The 17,979-nt window shown below is 41.4% G+C and overlaps 1 protein-coding gene across 14 annotated transcripts in view; it reads left to right on the forward strand.

Annotated features, from left to right (window-relative positions):
- The window catches only part of LOC140201286 (spermatogenesis-associated protein 7 homolog), a 129,429-nt gene that overhangs the window by 93,901 nt on the left and 17,549 nt on the right, over positions 1–17,979 (forward strand). Inside the window, exon 11 of one of the 14 annotated variants that reach the window (XR_011886820.1) lies at positions 4,958–5,119. The exons of the other annotated variants lie outside the window; for them this stretch is intronic. The gene's annotated coding sequence lies outside the window, so the exon portion shown is untranslated. The remainder of the gene's footprint in view (positions 1–4,957; positions 5,120–17,979) is intronic. 14 annotated transcript variants of the gene reach the window in all.

The raw sequence follows: 17,979 nt of genomic DNA on the forward strand, positions 1-17,979 counted from the left end.
ATGTAGCGTGTTGTCTATGCTCAAAATACCTCAGGTAAATCATAGTCACAAAACCAGTTGAACTTCACAATAAACCAGTTTTGATTCCTGGAGACAAATTAGCAATTGCTGATGTAACTCCCAGATAGCATTTGTGATTCCTGAGCCAAATTAATTTTCTTTCCGAACTAAATTTGTTTTTTTTTAATGTAATAGATCTTCCTGACAACCACTTTACCCCGGAACTGAAACAAGCAGCATGGTTGGCATGTTATTTCTGAACTAGAAATAACCAGTCAGATATTATGTCCACATTCCCAGTTGACCTGGATCCTGTTATAGATTTCAACAACCTTCTTCACCATACCATAAGTACTGGTGTGACAAAATGCACCTGAACATAGATTAATAAAATTTTCTCCAAAAAAACTAATATTCACAGTATGATGGGGACAGAGCACTTGAGCTGAATAAATGAGGCAGACAGTCATTCATTTGAACACCTCTTAATGGATAGATATTCATTTGAACACTGGATGCCAATTAACAATGGAACAAGACTGCATTTCTGCAAAAGTGTTGAATTCATGTTAATATTTTCATTGTTATGCATTTTAACCACTTAACTAATTTTCCCACCCATTTTAAGACTTGGCCATCAGAAAACTGGACTGAACACTTACTATTACTATTTAATCCTTATGTAATTTGATAAATTAGTTTATTATTGTCTCATGTACTGAGGTGCAGTGAAAAACTTGACTTGCATACATTCATGCAGATCAATTCATTACAAAGGTGCATTCAGGTAGTCCAAGATAAAACAATATCAGTACAGAATAAAATGTTACAGAGAAAGTGCAGTGTAGGCAGTCATTAAAGTGAACAGTTATAACATGGTATATATTATCTTCCAAGGGAATAATTCAATAGTCTTATAACAGTTGAACTGAAGATGTCATTGAGCAGGATAGTACATACTTGCAGGTTTTTGTATCTTCTGCATGAGATGGGCCAGATGGCAGAATGATGAGAGTGGGTAGGATCTTTGATTATGCAGGCTGCCCTACCAACTCAAGTGGAGATGAGTCTGGCAAGTGGAGATGAGTCTGGTTTCCATGATGTGCTGAGCTGTGTCCACAGCTCTGCAGTTTTGGTACTCACAGGCAGAGCAGTTGCTATACCAAACCATAATGCATTAGGATAAAATGCTTTCTATGGTGCATCAATTAAAGACACAAGAAATTCGGCAGATGCTAGAGATCTTGAGCAGCGCACACAAAATGCTGGAGGAATCCAGCAGGCCAGGCAGCATTTTCGAAGGCAAGTAAACAATTGACATTTGTAGTTCAGAGTCACTCCCCTCTATTTCTGCCAGCACCCCCACTCTCTTTTTCCATTCACCATTCTGGTTACCCGCTCACCCCATTTCTTCTCCGCCACGTTTATGACCAGCCCATCACCGCCTTCTGATTCTCCACATCCTTCCCTTTATTCCTTGGTCAACAGACCTCTCCTATTAGATTCCTTCTTCTTTAGCCCTTTATCACTTCCACCTAAACCTTCCAGATTCTTACATTATGCCTACAACCCACCCACCTTCCCCCTCACCTAGTCTCACCCAGCACCTGCCAGCTTGTTCAGCCACCCCCTCTTCCATCTTATTCTGGCTTCTGTCCCCTTCCTTTCCAGTGCCCGTGAAGTATCTGGGCCTGTAAATTCAACTATTTCCCTCCGTAATTGCTGGCTGGCCTGCTGAGTTCCTCCAGCATTTTGTGTGCAGTGCATTGATTAAAAGTTATTAAGGGAACATGGCAGATTTGTTTAGCCTTCCAAGGAATTGGAGGTGCTAGTGAGCTTTCCTGACTGTAGTTGCACCAGGACAGGCGACAGGTGATGTTGACTCTGAGGAACTTGAAAGTTCTGAATCCTGCCACCCGCAACATGGTTCACACACACACACAAACGTGCACTATCCTACTTCTGTGAATCAATGACCAGCTCTTTTATTTTTCTGACATTAAAGGAAAGGTTGTTGCATTGAAATCATGTCTCTCAGCCCTCTACCTCCTTCCTGTACTCTGACTCATCATTTGAAATATGGCTGACAACAATGGTATCATCTGCAAACTAGATAGTTGTGAGAACGCACAGAGCTGATGAACACATCACTATTTGGATAGTGAATGGTTGGGCCAGTTGGTGTTGGCTTTGCTCTCCTTAAATTTTTTTCTTCTGTCATTTGTGAATTAACACTAGATATTCAGTAATAATAACAAATACTGTATATAGTTTAGCACTTCCATGAATATTTTTTGTAATAAACATACTATTGATAAGAGTAAAACTATGTTATTTAAGTTTATCAGTAAGACATTTTTAAATTGCAGGTGCTCTTTTCAGCTTGTTCAGAATGTCAGCAAAGAAACACGTACATTTAAATGAAGGGAGAAGCAGCAGAGAGATTTTCAAGAGCCCTGGAGTGAAAGATTTTCCATAATTAAAACGGGTGATAAAGCATTATGCATCTTATGTTCCAAAAGCAGTAGTGTGCAGGGCTTCCTCCGGAAAGCGGCATGACAAAGCTGTTCAATCCCTAAACAGTGGCTGTGTGATACAAGTGAGCAAGAACAAAAGGAACATATTCTGTGAGAAATCAGCAACCAAAAGATGCAGTCAAATATCTTGATGACATTTATTTCAGGTAGTTCCAACTTCAGGTTTCAAAGATTGTTGCTCAACACAGAAAACCACTTGTGACAGCGAATATGTTAAAGAATCATGAATAGCAAATTTTGACAGTGTTCCAGAAAAAGAAATAAAATATTCAGTGCATTAAGGATTTGCCAGTGAGCAGAAACACAGTAAAAGATATAATATTAATGACTGGGACAGGATTAGCAGAACAAACAATGAAGGATTAGTTTATGTAAATTTCTTTACGTGGTTTCCAACCTGATGGCATGAACATCAATTTCTCTAACTTCCAGTAATTTCTCCCTCCTCCCCCTGCCAAACTTTCTCATTCCCATTCTGGCTCTCCTCTTACCTTTTTCTCTTCTCCTCACCTGCCCAGCATTTCCCTCTGTTGCCCCTTCACCTTTTCTTTCTCCCAGAGTCACCTGTCCTCTCTTATCAGATTTCTTCTTTTTTCAGCCCTTTACATCTTCCACCTATCACCTCCCAGTTTCTCACTTCATCCCCCGCCCTCCCCCAACAACACACCCACCTTCCCCCTCAGCTGGTTTCACCAGTCACCTGCTACCTTTACTCCTTCCCTTCTCCCCATCTTCTTTTCTGACTTCTTCACCTTTCCTTTCCAATCCTGATGAAGGTCCTCAACCCAAAATAAATGTTTCTTCCTCTGCATAGATGCTGCCTGACCTTCTGAGTTCCTCCAGTACTTTTGTGTGTGTTGCTCTATAAGACCTAGGAGCAGAATTAGGCAATTTGGCCCATCAAGTCTGCTCCATTTCCCTCTCAGCCTCAGTCTCCTGCCTTCTCCCCGTTTCTATCTTCATGCCTTGACTAATCAAGAATCTACCAACCTCTGCTTTAAATATACCCAATGACCTGGCTTCCACAGTTGCCTGTGGCAATGCATTCCACAGAGTCACCACTCTCTGGTTAATTTCTCCTCATCTCCGTTCTAAGTGGACATCCCTCTATTCTGAGGCTGTGTCCTCCGGTCTTAGACTCTCCCACCATAGGGAGTCTAAATTTCTTTTAGTTTGTCTTGATGAGAGCACTGATGTTATATCATCAACTAGGCTATTCTTATAGCTCCATTTTGCAGGGGTGATGAAATATGCGAAGAACTGGTTAACTTGGTAATGTTACCTAAACACACTATATCGCTAGTCACGAGAAACAATCTTCCACCATACCCACTGCTTCCATCCAATTGGCCAGCTCTGCCTGGATTCCCTGCAGTCTACTCTTCCAGAGCAGCCTACCATGTGGAACCTGAAAGACATTACTGAAGTCCATATAAACCATGTCTTCCTTCCTGCATTCATCAACTTTTTTGATCACCTCAGCAATTAAGCTCATTAGACATGATCCCCGCCCCCCCACCATGCACAATGCCATGCTGACTACTCCTAATCATCTCCTGTCTTTTTCAGATCTATGTATATTTTATCCTTCATCGTCTTCTCCAGCAATAGATGTTTGACTGACTGGTCGACAATTTGCACGTATTTTTTGCCTCCTTTCTTAATTTGTAGAAACTGACATTAGAGGGAAACTCAATACAAATTGATCATTCCAATTTTTCTGAAAGCTTGATTGAGATGCTAAAGAAAAGTAATTTATTAGCAAGAATATATGGCTTTGATCTAAGGAGCATAAACACAAGTACTGTTTCTTCAATCTCCAATCTCACTTTTGATTGAAACACAATAATTGTTAATAAGGGAACTAGATAATCCTAAATATCCAATAATAGCTCAAGTTATTCCAAGGTTTCTAACTTCACCACTCTGTTAGTAAGTAAATTTTAAAAAAAAGCTGATCTGTCTGTGTGAAGTATACCTTCCTAATAACAATTTTTTAAAGTGTTCATTTATCTTTATCTGTTCACTGTTGCTGTACATTTCACCTAGTTTATTCCCGGGGGTGGTGGATGATACAGTATTTGAATGATTTCATAGACCCCAAAAATTTTCTAAGAAAGGATGGAGGATTCAAGTAGTTGCATTATTTATATAACGTACTTGATTTGCAATTTCCAAAAATAGGGTGCACACTTCTCATGAAGCTGCTCTAAGTTCTGACATCTCATCTCTATAACCAAGTTCCAGAGTTATCTAGCTGATGAGAATGAAGTCTTGTATGTGTGAGACTTCCAGCTCTGTTGTAGGTTGTATGTTTGGGGGGTGGGGGGGGACACAAAAGTGAGAATTAGTTATATAGTGAAATTATAGAAATTTCAGCTAGCCATAATTTGAAAAGAGTTTGCTATGTATACATGCAGGAGGCAGCCACATTACCTGGAACACGTACTCACTAAATGGAGTGTGAGTGATGAATGTGACCTGGTGAAAGTTAGAGGATGGGACATTGGAAAAGCTCCCAATTTCCTTATTGCCATTCATGATTATGGATTTAAAGGATGTGAATAATTGAGAAGATACGTGTAAGTACAGTGCATATTTGTGTGCTGCATGAATGGGTTTCCACATGGTTGGTTATTCCTAGTAAGATCTTTGCAAATCTTTAATGACTGTGGAAGGCTACAATTAACATTGTGGTGCCATAAGGCAGAAACGTACATTTTTATGGCATTCCTCCCAAAAAAGCAGGATCGAGGAAAAGAAAGGATGGAGTGTGGCTAGACTAAGTCATGGTGTTACAATAATTGCCCCTTGTAGTAACAATCAGTGAGGCACAGAAAATCTGTATTTACTGACAAGTAACTTCTATTATTTCAACTAAAAAGCACAGCTCTATCCACCTGTGTGTACCCTACTAGAACCCCTGACACTCCATGAACAGTCAATGAAGAGAAAAGGTATTACCCGGGAAAGGAGTCTACGCCGGCCTGGTGTTTCTCATGGTCCCGATCTCCATGTGTCAGTGGGGTCTTCCTTATCCGCGATGGTTGGTCTCTGGCTGTGGGAGAGTTATCATCCCTGCATGTATGGAGCTCTTGAGTCTTATACTGTTCCTCATCAATTGAACCATTGGATCTTCACCCCATTGGCTCAAGGTCATCTTCTTACTGGTCATTGTACAGGACTACAACCAACGTTGTTTCGTGGCTCTGCCCACCCCAGCTTAGTGTATTTGTGTTTTTACACTCTGACTGGGCCAAACCTGGTAAATGAGGCAACCCAGACAGAGTCTAATGAGATTACACATTGCTTTGGTAGGTCTGCCATTTTACATAACAAGCAGCTACTCCTCTGAAAATTGTCTCAGGTTTAGTAGATCATTATCTGAAGCTTCCTGTGTCCACATTCAGTTGCCGATTAGATTATCCAAAAGCAAGAATCAGTTTGGAGTCCACTAAAAGGGGGAAACAAAGACAACTGGCTTGTCTGCTTCCCCTGTCCTTGATCAGACTGTAGTTTCTTCTCAACAACAATGGCAACACACACAAAATGCTGGAGGAATTCAGCAGGCCAGGCAGCATCTATGGAAAAAAGTACAGTCAGGGTTTTGGCCCAAAACATCGATTACTTTTTCCCATAGATGCTGTCTGGCCTGCTGAGTTCCTACAGTATTTTGTGTGTATTGCTCGGATTTCCAGCACCTACAGGTTTTCTATTGTTTGTGACTAAAGTAAGTCATTAACATTTGATTAACGTAAACCTTCTTAATCTGTAGCTTGGGTTTTTGTTGACTATTGAAGCCAATATGGGATCCACAGACTCTTTCAGAGAAAAGGCAAGAGATGCCTCATGGTACAGTTTGGTGGTTAGATTGTGAGATGGTGCAATCCTTAAACAGGGCTCTTATTTGCACCCTACTCCAGAATTTCAATATCAATCAAAACCGTCCTTCCCCATTTTGAGCTGTAACGGGCTAGAGTTTCCCAGGCATCAGCAAGAACATTGCAAGTCAAGTATGAATTAAAATATATTAGCAAACATTTAAATGGAACAAAATTACAAACCAAATGTCTTTGTTGTTGCCATGCAGTGAAAGAAATGGAGGCTGTCTTTTGTGAGACTGTTGTACAACCTCAATTTTGTAAGCTGATTTTGCTCAGGAATAGCTGGATCAAAGTAGTTCAAAATGGACACAATAAAGCCCTTACTGTATAATCAGATGATTATTTACGGATGATTTCCAAACAAGAAGCTGGTTGTGAGAATTTTTTTTTAGAACATGCAACTTTATAAATAGGGCAGTCTATGTCATTGACCTGAAGTATGCTGGTTCTAGCAACTGGCTACTGTGGTTAAACTGGTTTGAGCTGGTCTGATCCTTGTTACTTGGGAGAAAGGCAATAAAGTGATTCTGCCTTGGACCAAAGCCAATGGAAAAACAAACATACGTTAGCCAGCGAAATCAAAACACACCAGTTTGAATTGATAAGGAAAGAGAATAAGAATGTTGGACCTCCAGATGCAAAGTGAAAATGCTGGAGTTTAAAGATGGCAATGAAGGCCCCCATCTCAGGAGCAGGGAGAAGAAGGATCAATTGCTTGGCCATATTTCAGTGTTATATGTTGGACTAGTGGTCTGAATGAGTATTAGTACAAAAAGAACACTTATCATTGATGACTTAAGTTGTTCACCTGGGGGGTGTCAACATAATTTAAATTTACATTTGTGTAGAGACAATGAAATGCAAGATTTGAATTAATTAAGATTTGTTGGTGAATTGTCTAACTTGGGTCAGTTTCCTAACAGTCAACAACCTCGCGCTTCTTTAAGAATCTCGTCCCATAACAATACTGCGAAATATTACCTGCTTCAAGAGCCTTGGGTGAGCATGTAAATAGTATAGCCAGCCCAACGTAACCAGCTGTGCTTTGGAGAGGATATGACAGATAACTATTCAGAAGAGCTACAAAAGTTAGTTTTATTCTCTTCTGGCCTTAACATTTATAGTCCATCACAGGAGAACTTACCTGAATAACAGTGTTCAACATAAAAAGTATACATGTTTAGAACACATCTGGACAATCCGCAGTTGAGTGGCAAACACTTATTAGGGAGTGAGAGAGCCTGTGGTATGTCGAATATTGGGTGAACAAGTAGTCTTTGGGGTGTACTGCAAGTCTGTGTCTTTGCTGTTGCCTTGCTGCATGCTTGAGTGCTCAATGGTGGATGCCAATACTTTTTTTTTGCTGTGGGGGGAGGGGGGATTGTTGCTTGCTGCCACTTAAGCGCGGGAGGGAGGGGAGCTGGGGGGACTTTGGGGTTAGAAACATAGAAAATACGTGCAGGAGTAGGCCTTTCAGCCCTTCGAGCCTGCACTGCCATTCATTACGATCATGTCTGATCATCCAGCTCAGACCCTATACCTGCCTTCTCTCCATACCCCCTAATCCCTTTAGCCACAAGGGCCTTATCTAACTCCCTCTTAAATATAGCCAATGAACTGGCCTCAACTGTTTCCTGTGGCAAAGAATTCCACAGATTCACCACTCTCTGTGTGAAGAAGTTTTTCCTCATCTTGGTCCTAAAAGGCTTTCCCGTAATCTTGCAGGAAAGTTTGCTAGTGCTGCTTGGGGGGGGTTTAAACTATATTTGCAGGGGGCAGGGACCCAGAATGTGAGGGAGGATAGCGAGATGAAGTATAAAGGACAGGTGGGCACTACACGGTTCCGGAATATTAAATGTGAAGTAGAGAAAGGTGAGGTGGAACGAGTGATAAGGAGGATACACGTGCAGAGGGATGGTCTGACGGAGCATGGAGTTAAATGTGCAGAAAGAGTAAGTAAATTTAAGAAGGACAACAAAATTAAAGGGGCGTATAGCCTGGTGAGAGTTCGGGGAGCTGGGTTATGCACAATAGGCAGCGATTTAAACAGAGAGAGGAGAAATGGGTTAAGAAGTCTATATCTGAATGCACGAAGTGTCAGAAATAAGGCGGATGAGCTTGAAGCTTAGGTGCGAATAGGTACCTATGATGTTGTTGGGATAACGGAGTCATTGCTGCAGGGGGATCAGACCTGGGAAATGAATGTACAAGGGTATACGTGCTATCGAAGGGACAGAAAGGTGGGCAGAGGGGGTGGAGTGGCCCTGTTGGTGAGGAATGAGATTCACTCCCTTGCAAGGGGGGACATAGAATCAGGAGAAGTAGAGTCAGTGTGGATAGAACTGAGGAACAGTAAGGGCAAAAAGACCCTAATAGGTGTTATCTACAGGTCCCCAAACAGTAGCATGGATATTGGGTGCAAGTTGAATAGGGAGTTAACAATGGCATGTGGCAAAGGAAATGTCGCAGTAGTTATGGGGGATTTCAACATGCAGGTGAACTGGGAAAATCAGGTTGGTACTGGACTCCAGGATAGGGAGTTTGTAGAGTACCTATGGGATGCATTTTTGGAGCAGCTTGTATGAGAGCCGACCAGGGATAAGGCTATTCAGGATTTAGTGTTGTGCAATGAACAAGATTTGATAAGTGATCTTGAAGCAAAGGAGCCATTAGGAGGTAGTGACCATAATATGATAAGTTTTTATCTGCAAGTTGAGAGAGATAAGGGCAGATCAGAAGTGTCAGTATTGCAGTTGAACAAAGGAGACTATGAAGCCATGAGGGAGGAGCTGGCCAAAGTTGACTGTTCGGATATCCTAGCAGAAAAGACAGTGGAACAGCAATGGCAGGTATTCTTGGGAATAATGCACAAGGTGCAAAATCAGTTCATCCCCCGGAGAAGGAAGGATTCAAAGGAGGGAAAGTGGCCACAGTGGTTGACAGAGGAAGTCAGAGATAGCATAGCATTAAATAAGAAGTATAACAGAGCTAAGGTGAGTGGGAAGACAGATGATTGGGAAATTTTTAAGGAGCAACAGAACTTAACTAAAAAGGCAATACGGGGAGAAAAAATGAGGTATGAACGCAAGCTAGCTAGGAATATAAAGGAGGATAGCAGAAGTTTTTTTATGTATGTGAAGAGAAGGAAGATAGTTAAGAACAATGTTGGGCCCTTGAAGAATGAATTGGGAGAAATTGTTATGGGCAGCAGAGAAATGGCAGACGAATTTACTAAGTACTTTGGATCTGTCTTCACTAGGGAAGACACAAGCAATCTCCCAGATGTATGGATGGGCCAAGGACATAGGGTAACAGAGGAACTGAAACAGATTGATATTAGGAAGAAAACGGTGATGAGTAGACTGATGGGACTGAAGGCTAACAAATCCCCAGGTCCAGATGGTCTGCATCCTAGAGTACTAAAGGAGGTGGCTCTGGAAATTGCAGATGCATTGGTGATCATTTTCCAATGTTCCTTAGATTCAGGATCAGTTCCCGAGGATTGGCGAATAGCTAATGTTATCTCACTTTTTAAGAAAGGAGGGAGGGAGAAAATAGAGAACTATCGCCCTGTTAGCCGAACATTAGTAGTGGGGAAGATGCTAGAGTCCATTACTAAAGATGAAATAGCGGCATATCTTGATAGCAGTGATAGGATTGGGCCGAGCCAGCATGGATTTATCAAGGACAAATCATGCTTGACTAATCTATTGTTTTTCGAGGATGTAACCAGGAAGATAGACGCGGGAGATCCAGTGGATGTGGTGTACCTTGACTTTCAGAAGGCATTTGATAAGGTACCACATAAGAGATTGGTGGGTAAAATCAGAGCTCGTGGCATTGGGGGGAGGATATTGACATGGATAGAAAACTGGTTGGCCGATAGAAAGCAAAGGGTAGCAGTGAATCGGTGTTTCTCGGAATGGCAGGTGGTGACTAGTGGGGTGCCACAGGGCTCGGTATTGGGACCACAGCTGTTTACGATTTACGTCAATGATTTAGATGAAGGCATTGTGAATAACATTAGCAAGTTTGCTGATGATACTAAGCTGGGTGGCAGTGTGACATGTGATGAGGATGTTAGGAGAATTCAAGGTGACTTGGATAGGCTGGGTGAGTGGGCAGAAACTTGGCAGATGGCGTCTAATGTGAATAAGTGTGAGGTTATTCACTTTGGGAGCAAGAACAGGAAGACAGATTATTATCTGAACGGTGTGGAGTTAGGTAAGGGAGAAATACAAAGAGACCTAGGAGTACTTGTTCATCAGTCTCTGAAGGTGAATGAGCAAGTGCAGCAGGCAGTGAAGAAGGCTAATGGAATATTGGCCTTTATTACAAAGGGAATTGAGTACAAGAGCAAGGAAATCCTTTTGCATTTGTACAGGGCCCTGGTGAGACCACATCTGGAGTATTGTGTGCAGTTTTGGTCTCCAGGGTTAAGGAAGGACATCCTGGCTGTGGAGGAGGTGCAGCGTAGGTTCACTAGGTTAATTCCTGGGATGTCCAGACCGTCTTACGCAGAGAGGTTAGAGAGACTGGGCTTGTACACGCTGGAATTAAGGAGATTGAGGGGGGGGGGGGGATCTGATTGAGACATATAAGATTATTAAGGGATTGGACAAGATAGAGGCAGGAAATATATTCCAGATGCTGGGAGAGTCCAGTACCAGAGGGCATGGTTTAAGAATAAGGGGTAGGTCATTTAGGACAGAGTTGAGGAGGAACAACTTCTCCCAGAGAGTTGTGGAGGTGTGGAACACGCTGCCTCAGAAGGCAGTGGAGGCCAATTCTCTGGATGCTTTCAAAAAGGAGCTAGATAGGTATCTTATGGATAGGGGAATCAAGGGTTATGGGGACAAGGCAGGAACCAGGTATTGATAGTAGATGATCAGCCATGATCTCAGAATGGTGGTGCAGGCTCGAAGGGCCAAATGGTCTACTTCTGCACCTATTGTCTATTGTCTATAATCCTCAAACTGTGACCCCTCGTTCTGCACTTCCCCAACATCGGGAACAATCTTCCTGCATCTAGCCTGTCCAACCCCTTTAGAATTTTATACGTTTCAATCAGATCCCCCCTCAATCTTCTAAATTCCAGAGAGTATAAGCCTAGTCAATCCAGTCTTTCATCATATGAAAGTCCTGCCATCCTAGGAATCAATCTGGTGAAACTTCTTTGTACCTCCTCTATGGCGAGAATGTCTTTCCTCAGATTAGGGGACCAAAACTGCACACAATACTTTAGGTATGGTCTCACCAAGGCCTTGTACAACTACAGTAGTACCTCCCTGCTCCTGTACTCGAATCCTCTCGCTATGAATGCCAGCATACCATTCGCCTTTTTCACTGCCTGCTGTACCTGCATGCCAACTTTCAATGACTGGTGTACAATGACACCCAGGTCTCGTTACAATTCCCCTTTTCCTAATTGGCCACCATTCAGATAATAATCTGTTTTCCTGTTCTTGCCACCAAAGTGGATAACCTCACATTTATCCACATTAAATTGCATCTGCCATGAATTTGCCCACTCACCTAACCTATCCAAGTCACCCTGCATCCTCTTAGCATCTTCCTCACAGCTAACACTGCCGCCCAGCTTCGTGTCATCCGCAAACTTGGAGATGCTGCATTTAGTTACCTTGTCTAAGTCATTAATATATTTTGTAAACAACTGGGGTCCCAGCACTGAGCCTTGCGGTACCCCACTAGTCACTGCCTGCCATTCTGAAAAGGTCCCGTTTATTCCCACTCTTTGCTTCTTGTCTGCCAACCAATTCTCTATCCACATCAATACTATACCCCCAATACCGTGTGCTTTAAGTTTGCACACTAATCTCCTGTGTGGGACCTTGTCAAAAGCCTTTTGAAAATCCAAATATACCACATCCATTGGTTCTCCCCTATCCACTCTACTAGTTACATCCTCAAAAAATTCGATGAGATTCGTCAGACATGACTTTCCTTTGACAAATCCATGCTGCCTTTGTTCGATGATTTCATCGCTTTCCAAATGTGCTGTTATCACATCTTTGATAACTGACTCTAGCATTTTCCCCACCACCAATGTCAGGCTCACCAGTCTATAATTCCCCAGTTTCTCTCTCCCTCCTTTTTTAAAAAGCAGGGTTACATTGGCCACCCTCCAATCCTCAGGAACTAATCCAGAATCTAAAGTGTTTTGAAAAATTATCAGTAATGCATCCACTATTTCTTGGGCTACTTCCTTAAGCACTCTGGGATGCAGACCATCTGGCCCTGGGGATTTATCTGCCTTCAATCCCTTCAATTTACCTAACACCACTTCCTTACTAACGTGTTTCTCTCAGTTCCTCCATCTCACCCGACCCTTGGTCCCTTACTATTTCTGGAAGATTATTTATGTCCTCCTTAGTGAAGACAGAACCAAAGTAGTTATTCAGTTGGTCTGCCATGTCCTTGTTCCCCATGATCAATTCACCTGTTTCTGTCTGTAAGGGACCTACATTTGTCTTAACCAATCTTTTTCTTTTCGCATATCTATAGAAGCTTTTACAGTCAGTTTTTATGTTCCCTGCCAGCTTTCTCTCATAATCTTTTTTCCCTTTCCTAATTAAGCCCTTTGTCCTCCTCTGCTGGTCTCTGAATTTCTCCCAGTCCTCAGGTGTGCCGCTTTTTCTGGCTAATTTGTATGTTTCTTCTTTGGAATTGATACTATCCCTAATTTCCCTTGTCAGCCATGGGTGCACTACCTTCCCTGGTTTATTTTGCAAACTGGGATGAACAATTGTTGTAGTTCATCCATGCGATCTTTAAATGCTTGCCATTGCATATCCACTGTCAACCCTTTAAGTATCATTTGCCAGTCTATCTTAGCTAATTCACGTCTCATACCTTCAAAGTTACCCTTCTTTAAGTTCAGAACCTTTGTTTCTGAATTAACTATATCACTCTCCATCTTAATGAAGAATTCCACCATATTATGGTCACTTTTACCCAAGGGGCCTCGCACGACAAGATTGCTAACTAACCCTTCCTCATTGCTCAATACCCAGTCGAGAATGGCCTGCTCTCTAGTTGGTTGTTCGACATATTGGTTCAGAAAACTATCCCGCGTACATTCCAAGAAATCCTCTTCCTCAGCACCCTTACCAATTTGGTTCACCCAATCTATATGTAGATTGAAGTGGCCCATTATAACTGCTGTTCCTTTATTGCACGCATTTCTAATTTCCTGTTTAATGCCATCCTCAACCTCGCTACTACTGTTAGGTGGCCTGTACACAACTCCCACCAGCGTTTTCTGCCCCTTAGTGTTATGCAGCTCTACCCATATCGATTTCACATCCTCCCGGCTAATGTCCTTCCTTTCTATTGCATTAATCTCCTCTCTAACCAGAAATGCCACCCCACCTCCTTTTCTTCCATGTCTATCCCTCCTGAATATTGAATATCCCTGAATGTTGAGCTCCCATCCTTGGTCACCCTGGAGCCGTGTCGCTGTGATCCTAACTATATCATATTCATTAATAACTATCTGGTCATTCAATTCATCCGCCTTGTTATGAATACTCCTTGCATTGACACACAAAGCCTTCAGGCTTGCTTTTACAACACTCTTAGCCTTTATACAATTATGTTGAAAAGTGTCCCTTTTTGATTTTTGCCCTGGATTTGCCTGCCTGCCACTTTTACTTTTCACCTTACTACTTTTTGCTTCTACCCTCATTTTACACCTCTCTCTCTCTCTGCACTTGTTCCCAGACCCCTGCCACATTAGTTTAAATCCTCCTGAGCAACAGTAGCAAACGCTCCCCCTAGGACATTGGTTCCAGTCCAGCCCAGGTGCAGACCGTCCTGTTTGTACCAGTCCCACCTCCTCCAGAACTGGTTCCAATGCCCCAGAAATTTGAATCCCTCCCCCTTGCACCATTTTTCAAGCCACGTATCCATCTGAAATATCCTCCTATTTCTACTCTGACTAGCACGTGGCACTGGTAGTAATCCAGAGATTATTACCTTTGTGGTCTTACTTTTTAGTTTATCTCCTAACTCCCTAAATTCACCTTGTAGGACCTCATCCCGTTTTTTACCTATATCGTTGGTACCTGTGTGCACCACGACCACTGGCTGTTCACCCTCCCGCTCCAGAATGTCCTGCAGCCGCTCAGAGACATCCTTGAGCCTTGCACCAGGGAGGCAACATACCCTCCTGGAGTCTCGTTTGTGGCCGCAGAAACGCCTATCTATTCTAACATTTAACTGTTGTTCATTCTTTGGGGGCACTCCTCTGTTTTCATGGATGGTTGCAAAAAAAAAAGCATTTCAGGATGTATATTGTATACATTTCTCTGACATTAAATGTACCTTTAAAACCTTGAACTCGTATTGATAGGAGTTTCTATACTAATTGTTGAACATTAGTCATAGCAAAGATCAGATTGTACAGTAGCAATATTTTAGGTAGTTAAATGTACATCTTGAAGTTTTTGTTATCTTATTCTCCTTGTTCAGTAATTTTAATTGGAGCTAAATATTCCAACACAATGATCTGTCCTTTGACAAACATTACTATTAGTAAATGAAATTACTCAATGTTATTTCTGTATTGGTATAAACAATAGTGGGTTCCTTCAAAGCAGACAAATTGCTTGCCCGTTGCCAAGACTGTTAATAAGATGATTTCCTTAGAAACTTTGGGTCGAGGGATTTTTTAAAGTTTTTTATTCAGTGCCCAATACAATGGTTGCTCAAAGTCTGAAACATTGGTATAAAATGCTAAAAATATGCAGCAAGTCAGGCAGTATTTATGGAGATAGAAATGTTTCAGGCTGAACTTTCATCAGAATTGGAGAGAATTGTACAGGTGTAAAAAATGTTGAGCGTGTCCAGAAAAAAGGCAGTGGTACTGGTGGAACTAAAAGATTGGGTGGTGCTTAGAAAGGATAGAGTGAGTTTAGGAATTTAAAAATAAAAGTTTGCAATATGATTGAAGTTATGATTGATTAAACCAACAAATTCACGCCAGCATCTCTTGTCAAAAAAAGGAAACATTGATTGTGAGCTGAATCTTACTATTGACTCCAGGAGGTGGTCAGATAACTAATCGAAATACAGACTCTGTTCTCCTGACAATGTTCATTGAATTAGTACGGGAAGCCACGGGCAGAGGTCAGAAAGGAAGTAATGTGAATTAAAATGCTAGGCAACCCCCTTGGAGAGTGGGGCTATGTGTTTTGGGTGTATGCCTCAGGAATGGTTGAGGGGAGATAAATGTCTGGTGGATATACTACTCGTGGCTGGTGGAGGGACCCTTGCTGGGAGGTGGTCGTCTCGGGAGAGCCTGGCTTTGGATGTGTGGATGGAGATTGCAGTGGACGTTTGCAGGCTGGAGCGGATGGCAGTGTCTGTTGGTCATGGGTTGGAACGGTTTTGTTCATGCTGGAGGGAATGGTTTGACTGCATGGTACCTTATGGGCCTGATTTTGTTCTCACAAGTCAATGAATATGTTCTGAGGAGGGGTCACTCCCTGCTTCTGTGCATGATTTTCTTCTTTCGGTTGTTCATTCTTTCCTCTCCTTTCTATAAGTGTATACCTCAGATAAATATTATGTGGAGATTTGTGACCGGTATGATTGTGTGATGTGTGTGTACAGCATCTGAGATACATCCTGTGGAAATGTTTGTTTGATGATGAAATTCAATAAAAAATAAATTACAAAAAAAAATGCCAGGCAACCAAAACTCGTGAAGGCTAAATTCAGGCAGCTTGCAAACAATTTCCCAGTTTTCTTAATTTAAAATAATGAACAATTATTTACTGTAAAACATTAAATAAAAATTATATTTCCTACAAAGATAGTTTGTGCCCAACTTTTGGGGAAATAAAGTAAAATGATAAAGTTTTGAAATAACTGGCTTTTTCCTCTGAGTCATTAATTGCTTTTAGAAACAAATAAATCATAAACCTCCACTAATTGAAGTTGCTGTCAGTTTCAGTGCTCCTCATAGAACTTTTTGGCACAAATATAAGAGAAATGAAAGCATTCTGGAGATTTATCTACTGACTGTTACACAGTAACTTGATTGGGTTTGTCAAATATTGACTTCTCAAAATATAAGGCTTTTGTGAATACCTGCTGAGGGCTATTGGAAAACTGTCAAAAATCATTTGTACCAGGATCATTGAAGTGACTGTGAAAGGCACCCTGTAGATCATGTAAAAAAAAGATTTTTAAAAACATGTGGAAACTAAATCAAACTTTACATACATCATTTCCCTTATTAAGAATCTATTTACAACAGATGTCAATGAATGTGAGGTCAGTTCTGCTGCTGTCTGTAAGAAGATTGTACATTCTCCCTGTGACCACATAGGTTTCCCCTGAGTGCTCTGGTTTTCTCCTAAATTCCCAAGATGTACGGATTAGAAGGTCAATAGGTCACATGGGTGTAATTGGGCGGTATGGGCTTGTTGGGCCAGAAGAACCTGTTACCATGCTGTATTGCTAAATAAAATTAAAATGGTATTAAGAAGTATTGCCTAACTGAAATGTCTCTCAAAATAACAGAAATAGACAGTTTATTCCATAAGTAGTGAATTATTTTTACCCAAAGATGACTAGTTATCTTCAGCAGGTGGTGTCACTGGGTTCCATACTGAATGGAATGGGAACTTTTACTCATTGTTCCCTTGCACCATGATTTTTACCAGGTTAACGTCAGCATCAGGACTGTGTATATTGATTCAGCTAGATTCATTAGCTCATTAAACTTGCCTTGTTATGTCTTAATTTCAACATTAAAGACAACTTAATTGTGCCAGTGAGATATTTTAACATTTGTCATGGCAGGTAACCTTTGTTTCCTTTTCGTATCATTCCATCCAAGTTATCTGCTGATGAATTGAGACTGTCCAAATATGACACATCCTTCCAATTAGCTTCAGGATTCAAAGCTTACATAAAATACAATAACTCTAACAAATGATCTCAACAATAGAGAACTCTACCTGTACCTTTCCTCTAACTCTATTACTACTGGACTTAGAATTTGCAATATTATATTTATTGGCTGAATCAGGGGATATCTTTCTGCCTAACCACCATGTCAAGAATTTTTTTTATAGAATAAGAGTGCTATACTATTAGTCACATGCAGTTGTATGGTATGAAAAATTAGAAATAGAAATAAATAGCCTACTGTAAAAATAGCTAATAAGACCATAAGACATCGAAGCAGAATTAGGCCATTCAGCCCATTGAGTCTGCTCTGGCATTCAATCATGGCTGATTTATTATCCCTCTCCATCCCATTCTCCTGCCTTCTCCCTGTAACCCTTGGACTGTTTGTCCCACTCCCAACGGGGTGGAGGCTACACAGAACCACCAGACTCAAAACAGTTACTTTTCCCAAGCATTAAAGTTGATCAACACCTCCAGCCACTAACCCATCCCTCCACACCCCCATCATCACTACTTTATTATTTTCTGTCAGTCACCTTATGTATAGACTCTGTACCTAGTATCACTTTACAGATGTACAGTCAATGGTTAAGAGGTTTGTTTTATTAGCGAAG

This window comes from Mobula birostris, chromosome 8, assembly GCF_030028105.1.
Source record: "Mobula birostris isolate sMobBir1 chromosome 8, sMobBir1.hap1, whole genome shotgun sequence".
NCBI lineage: Eukaryota > Metazoa > Chordata > Chondrichthyes > Myliobatiformes > Myliobatidae > Mobula > Mobula birostris.